Consider the following 7571-nt stretch of genomic DNA (forward strand, 5'->3'; position numbering starts at 1 on the left):
CTTCACTAAGGGCAGATCATGCCTGACAAATCTGGTGGCCTTCTACGACAGGGTTACAGCATTGGTGGATAGGGGAAGAGCAACTGATGTCATTTACCTGGACTTGTGCAAAGCATTTGGCACTGTCCCACATGATATCCTTGTCTTTAAATTGGAGAGAGATGGATTTCACAGATGGACCACTCAGTGGGCAAGGACTTGTCTGGATGGTTGCATTCAAAGTGTTGTGGGAAACAGCTCAATGTCCAGGTGGTGATCAGTAACGAGTGGTGTTCCTCAGGGGTCAGTATTGGGACCGGCACTATTTAACATCTTTGCCAGTAACATGGATTGAGTGCACCCTCACCAAGTCTGCTGATGACACTAAGCTGTGTGGTGCGGCCAACATGCAGGAGGGAAGGGATGCCATCCAGAGGGACCTGGGCAGGCCTGAGAGGTGGGCCTGTGCGAACCTCATGAGGTTCAACAAGGCCAAGTGCAAGGTCCTGCAGCTGGGTCGGGGCAATCCCAAGCACAAACACAGGCTGGGTGGAGAATGGATTGAGAGCAGCCCTGAGGAGAAGGCCCTGGGGGTGTTGGTGGATGAGAAGCTCACCATGAGCCGGCAATGTGCGCTTGCAGCCCAGAAAGCCAACCGTGTCCTGGGCTGCATCAACAGAAGCGTGGGTAGCAGGACGAGGGAGGGGATTGTTCCCTCTGCTCTGCTCTTGTGAGACACCACCTGGAGCTCTACGTTCAGCTCTGGGGCCCCCAGCACAAGAAGGACATGGATGTATTAGAATGAGTCCAGAGGAGGGACACAAGGATGATCAGAGGGACTGAGGGAGTTGGGGTTGTTCAACCCGAAGAAGAGAAGGCTTCGAGGAGGCTTACAGCGGCCTTCCAGTACCTAAAGGGGGCCTACAGAAAAGCTGGGGAGGGACTCTTTGTCAGGAGTGTAGTGATAGGACAAGGAGTAATGGATTTAAACTAAAAAAGGTAGGGTCGGATTAGATATAAGGAGGAAATTCTTTACTCTGAGAGTGGTGAGGCCCTGGCACAGGCTGCCCAGAGAAGCTGTAGATGCCCCATCCCTGGAGGTGTTCAAGGCCAGGCTGGATGGGGCTTTGGGCAGCCTGGTCTGGTGGGAGGTGTCCCTGCCCATGGCAGGGGTTTGGAACTGGGTGATCTTGAATGTCCCTTCCAACCCAAACCACTCTATGATTCTGTGATTCATTATTCATATGAATAATGATTTCTCATCATTTTTCCCTTACTGGTATTTCCTATACTGGAAACTGTTCTTTAAGAAGATAGATTTTGGTTATTTTTTCTTCTGTAATAGCTAGCTTACTAATGCAAAAAAGTAATCTAGATACAGTCCGGAAGTTTTTATTAACATTTTATTTGCCGATGACTTCAAGTCTAGGAAGGTTATATCAAGTTTAAACTGCATTAGCATTTGTATTGAGCACTAACTATTCCCTAATGACTTAAGAATTACAGTTTACTGCCCATGAATACTTTATCTTGCTTAATAGCTTTTAAATTAGTAGAATAAATGCTGCTAAAAAGGAAGAAAATCATTCAAGTTCCATACATGGCGGAGGTTTTGCAAAGCTATACTTTATGATTAAGTCTGCCATAGTATTTGAAGTTGATTTAGTACTCAAAGGACATACTTATTTTTCATGAAGAAGTATATATGGAACATAAATAATTGTAAATACAATTCACCCAAATATAAATCAGCAAGAGGGAGAAGAGGGGGACCCTAAATTATATCTCATTGCTTTACCCTGCTTCCCATATATAAAAAGAAGCCCCATATTCTTAGCTGTTTTTATTTCAGGTGTTTGTTTTCTTAGTACCCTGATTCTACATTTGTCCATGTCCATCTGCAGCTTGGGAGCCTGAATTCATGAAAAGTAATGCCTGCCTTTCCCCAGGAGACCATAGCTCTGGGGTTCGAGGTGCATGTTTCACTGTGCCTCAGGATGACTATTACCAGTTTGCTGCATGCAAGCTACAGAACGCATTGCCTGAAGTCCTGCCGGTTTGGTACACTCTAAATCTTGCTGGGTGCAAAAGGCAAGTACATTAGATGTAAAACAAAACATTTGGTCTACTGCAGGTCAGAAGGCCTGATGAAAAAAATATGACTCTAGTTACAATAACAGGTTCAAACCATTAAAATTATATGAACACAGAACTTTCCAACACCCATCCATTTCTCTGTTGTTATGCCCATCTTTCCATCGTTCTGCTGGGTCCTGTGGTTGATGGCTTCAGTCTTGGGGTACAGAGCATTATCAGCATCCTGAATCCCACAGTGTTGATGATTCCTTCTTCCTCCTCCCTCTGGGGTGTGCTTGTGATCATTTTTTTGTTTGCTAATGTGTACTGCAACTTCTTGTTTCTGCACTGGCTTGCAAGTTCATGTTACACCCAAATTTACCCTGTCTCTTACGTATGTTGGATACTTTGTCCTTATGCTTCTTGTTACTCCTAATAGTGGTTTTACCCCCCTCTCAGGGCTACAGTTCTTTGATGATGAGCAATTGACCATTGGTGAGGTGTTTATAGCCCTGGGGCTGCTGGTATCATTGTGGTTATGAATTTGTAAGTATCTGGAAGAAATTTAGAAGAATGTTCTTACTTTTAAGTGAGTTTTAGTGTGGGTCTTCTGAGAAAACTAACGGGGCTGCATTGTTAGCTGGGAGGGAGAAGTCCTAGAATCTGAAGCGTTTTGAATCTTTAATTGCAAGTAATTCTTCTTGCAATGCTTATCAGGTGAATTGTACACATTATATAATGTGAAACACCTACCTAATCATAGCAGTGATTATTATGCAAAGTCTTTTTCCAAGGTAGGACTTGAAATGCCCTAAGGACACAGCAAAGGAAGCTCAGGGAAATATAGGATGCATTTCACACTTTTGTTCTATTTTATTCCCTCACATTTCACACCACCCTATGCCAATCATTTCTTAATGAAGAACAGGGACAATGAATCTGACACATCCAGAACTTTTCTTGTTGTCGTTTGTTCTTGAAATTGTACCTGATTTCAAAGGTACATACCGGAGGAAGAGCTTACCATTCAGTTGTTGCTGTGCTTTCCATCAGCCTTCGTAGATAAGATACAAAAAGAAGGTGACCCTGAAATGCAGTGACCTTCTTGTCTTTGCAGCTGCAAATAAACATAGAAGAAAATAATTAGGTATGTTTTTCAATATTGTAAGGCTGTAATATTCAGTTTACATTTTTTTTCTGGTGATAACACTAAAAATCATGGCACAATGATGCTGATACAGGGAAGGCAAGAGTAACCATTACCTCAATATATTCCCTAGGGTATATGGCTGGTCAAAGTTCAACATGGGTGACTTTTTAACAGTAACAATTTTGTAAGCCTTAACTCTGCTTATTTGTTTGTTTCCCCCCCTATTTTTTTTTAGTTGCTGAATTGTTGAAACAAAAGTATTTGATTCTAGGTTCTTTCTTCAAATCCCAGCCACCGGGGCTTTCAGTTAGTGGTGTCCTTGCTTAAAAGTATTATGTACACATTCGTCTAAGAAAGGGTTTGTAGGTGTGAGTATTGCAGGTATCCAGTTTGCCTAGAGATCCAGCCGACCTGTGAGGCGATCAAACTCACATTTCTCACTTCCCAGGAAAGCTTCCCACCTCCTCCAGTGTGATTACAGTCATATAGAGCCTTAGCCCTGGTGGACAGGTGAGAATTCGGGTCTCCTTCTCCTAGACAAGCGTTTTAATCAGAGAGATGGGTTTCATTTTGCTCTCCCTCTCTGCTCCAATTACTCTCCAGTTATGTCCTGCCAACTATCAGAGTATCCCACAGGGCAGAGCAGCCTCCTGCCTACTCAGGAGGGAAAAGCCAAGGATTTGATCGCCATCACCCATGCAGGTGGATCTTCCAAACCCTCTGTAGCCAGGACTAGTGTTGTCATGTCATCCCTGTGATATTTCAGCATGCAGAAAAGGTCAGGGATGTCCCTGTCCCCACCAACTTCAGACACGTTTGTGAAGGAGGTGTCTGGACACCTCTGTGCCATTCAGGTACTCCTGGTAGGGTGGTTGGGTGCATCCAGAGAAGCTGCTTGCACCCATTCCCTCCCAGCGCTGGTATGTGAGCATCTGGCTGATGGTTCTGGTCAAAAAAACGCACCAAGCTGTGCAAATCTGCCTGAAGAGCACTTACTATGCAGGACAACTCCAGATTCAGGTTCCTCGCAGGGTTTGGCCTGACCTTGAGTATTGCATCCATGGGCTGAGGCATGTAACTTCAACCAAAATTGATTGTAGCCACCCAGTCCTTTAGTTCAGTGGACCTGGTCCCTCACAGGACGGGAGCTTCCAGGTCTCACTGTAACCCCTGACATCCCACCAGCCCTTGTGAGGAAGGCAGGCTGCCCAGCTTGGCAGTAAAAACCTGAATACTGTTGTGGCGAGTTACTTGCCTACTGACGATGTGACAACAGCTGTCCTCCCATTCCCAGGCCTCCTCTGATGGTAGGTAATTTCTGGAGCATGGGGATGGGCCGTGTTTCATCCATCTTCCTAATTCAGATGGAGCAAAAACCCACTCCAACAATTAAAGCCTAAGCAAATGAGTTTATAAACAAGACCACAGGTAAGTTCCTCATCCTTTATCATTGTGGAAAATAAATCTCTGGTTCTTTTTAGTAGGTCAGCATTCTTCTTTTGTTTTAACATGCACATTTATTTTTGCACTGTTTCTTTTAGCGGTGCATGCAGGGATGCTGTAGAATGGTAACCATAGTAACTGCAGAACATGGAAGATGTAATTTCACCCCCAAAATGCGTATTACTGGGCTTGTGTTTGCTGGAAGTGGAGCATCTGGTTCCCTAAGCAATAAGAAAAGTTTTTTCAAAAAAAAAAAAAAACAAAAAACTTATTTCACAGTGATTAAAAGACAAAGTCACAGGCAGTTAGCATACAGTGGAATAAATGTGTATTAGGTGCTGTTCTGGTATGTCTGTTAGAAGCCAGTGTAGAGAGAGAAGATCAAACAAATCTAAGCATGATTTCCTTATGATATTTAATAATTATGAAATAATCTAGCATGCATCTTTTTTTTTACCCAAACTGGGCATTTCATCATCTTTGTGGATGTTGTCAGGTTATCTCAGGGGCCTGTGGTAGGGAAATTCACTGATATGTTGCCAACATGGTGGTTCTGTATTACAATTAATGTGCAACATGCACCAAATACAGCAGTAACACAGTGTGCAGCTCAGCCCCTCATCCTCAGCAGCCAGCTTTGACTGTTCACCTGCAGAAGGAGAAGGGGCACTTCTGGCAGTTACCCAAAGGTGATGGGGCTCAGCACCCCAGGAAATCAGCCTCAGCCTAGAGGCCCCATGGAGGAGAAGGCTGAAGTCAGAGTTAGAGCTGGAATTTGTTTCAGGTTATTTAAAGAAGCAAACAGCTTTGGAGGAAATACGAGTATGAAATAGTACTGAAAAAAAAAAATCCAGGAATTGGTTCTGCTATGATGACGTCTCCAGCCAGAGCAAGTTGGCCTCATCCATGACAGATCAGATATGATGCTCTGTGCACAACCAAAACCTTTTTAGGTCCTTGAGAGCTCTGAATTCAACCCAAGATGTTACATTACTGCAAAATGCTTTTTGAAAAAGAAAAAAAAGGGGGGGAAAAAAGTACCATTGCTGCTCCCACCCCCCAATCCCCTTCTTTCTCCTTATATACAATCCTATTTTCCCTGCACAGTCATGTCCCAGAAGAAACAGCATGGGCCCTACTACTGCAGTGGTTTCTATTTCCAGCTACACAACACACTTGGGTGAATTTTAGGGACCAAACCGAAGTTATGACAGTAACGTGAGCTATCATCTATCTTTCCCTTGATGGCACTTAGGTAGATAACTACATTTATTGTTGAACAAAACCACTTACTATAAAAACACTCCAGTATTGAATGGTTCTAGGGATTTATTTTTATGAGCATTCAAAAAATTAATGCCTTGATGAATCATACACCAATAAATAATTTATTTTCCAATAAATTCCTTTATTCATGGGACTGCTAAGCCCAACCCTGAGGAAGTATGGGTGAATTTAGAATTATTACATTGTTTAGAGTAATGAGATTAGATTTATAACAGCAAACTTGTAAAAACTTTAAAAAGTAAATAGATTACTCTTTCCTTTTGAACTGATATTTACTTTTCCTTCCTCTCAGAGGTAAATAAACTTTAAAATGGAAGAAGCTGAATTTTATGGAGTAATGAGACTCCATGAGTCCAATATTAATGAAAAATAATAATGGTGAGAACTGATAAGAAGAAGAAAATGAGGCAGCTTAGTACCCTGTAGCTGGTTCAGCAATGAAGTTTAATTTACTTATTTATCTATTTAGGAACCTCCTCCCAGTATGACATTCTGCAGACTTCCCTTTAGTGTTAGGGTTTTTTTTAATCATTTGGAAAGGCTGCTTCTCTTTTTATTCCAAAAGTATACAGACAGAAACACTTTTACAACAAAGGAAAACAACAAGCAAAGCACCAGGCACCTAGCAGCAGAGCAGAAACATGCATGGCCACACTCTGTAGCACTTTCACATGATTAAGCAAGAGCAACGACAATTCCCCAGTGAACATTTCAGGGTTTTGCATGCTGTGTTTCCTCCCTGCTTGGATCCCTGCTACAAGTTTTCTGTGAAAATGTTGGTATTTCCCCAGGTTTTGCTCATGGGCCTGAAAACAATGAAATAAGTCTGTTATCCAGCAGAAAAGTGGGAGGATATTGCAACAGCTGCTGCAAATTCCATAATAGTAATAATCCTGGTAACAACACCATGAATGTTGATTCACTTCATAAAACAATTACCATGAAAGTGCTAAAATGAACTTTTTTTTTTAAGAGAAAAATTAAACATCCTTTAGAGAACTTCTAATGTAAAGGGTGAACAATGCAACTAAAATATTTAAGATAGTGATAGATGATGAATAAATTGATTACTAGAAAAAAAATAATCTTTAAAGACTTATGAATAAATGCAGCTGAATCATTCACCATCACAATTAGCAAAACATGTCTGGGTGAAAAATGTATTGTCAATTTACTGATTTCACTTACAAAACATTTAAAGAGGCTGGCTCTTGTACAAAAAAGGAAAGAGGATTAATTGGTATTTTTAACTGAATTGAAGAATGTACTTTGTTCTCTAGAAGAATTTGATTTCCTACCCCAAGCTTTACAGCTGTTCCCTTTCAAAAGGTTGTGAAAATATTTTTTTCCAGCATTAAACAAATGTCTTTCCCCTTGTTCCTTTCTCCCAGCAAAAAATAGCTAAAACATCTGAAGTTCAGATGTTTAGGAAAAAAATACTGCCCTGAGGTCTGAAACCAAATACATGAAATTTCCTGCTGAAAACATTTATTCTCCCTGCAAGATAGAGACAGTGACAGGTGTATTTGTTTTAAAGGGAAGGTAGCCTACACTGCAGCATGGCTCCGGTAGCTTTGGAGAGGGAGCTCCAGCAGTTACAGCAGTTCTTGTGCAAGGAGTTGCACCATAGGCTCAC

General features: G+C 41.8%; 1 protein-coding gene and 1 long non-coding RNA gene across 12 annotated transcripts in view; one reads left to right on the top strand and one right to left on the bottom strand.

The window, feature by feature from the left end:
* LHFPL3 (LHFPL tetraspan subfamily member 3) overlaps nucleotides 1-7571 on the top strand; it is a 258805-nt gene that overhangs the window by 70478 nt on the left and 180756 nt on the right. The window lies entirely within an intron of this gene.
* The window catches only part of LOC308187440, a 55609-nt gene continuing 52939 nt past the window's right edge, over nucleotides 4902-7571 (bottom strand). Inside the window, exon 2 of the long non-coding RNA XR_013944694.1 lies at nucleotides 4902-6741. This is a non-coding gene — a long non-coding RNA (uncharacterized lncRNA). The remainder of the gene's footprint in view (nucleotides 6742-7571) is intronic.

Source organism: Anser brachyrhynchus (assembly GCF_964034855.1).
Source record: "Anser brachyrhynchus genome assembly, chromosome: 1".
Classification (NCBI taxonomy): Eukaryota; Metazoa; Chordata; class Aves; order Anseriformes; family Anatidae; genus Anser; species Anser brachyrhynchus.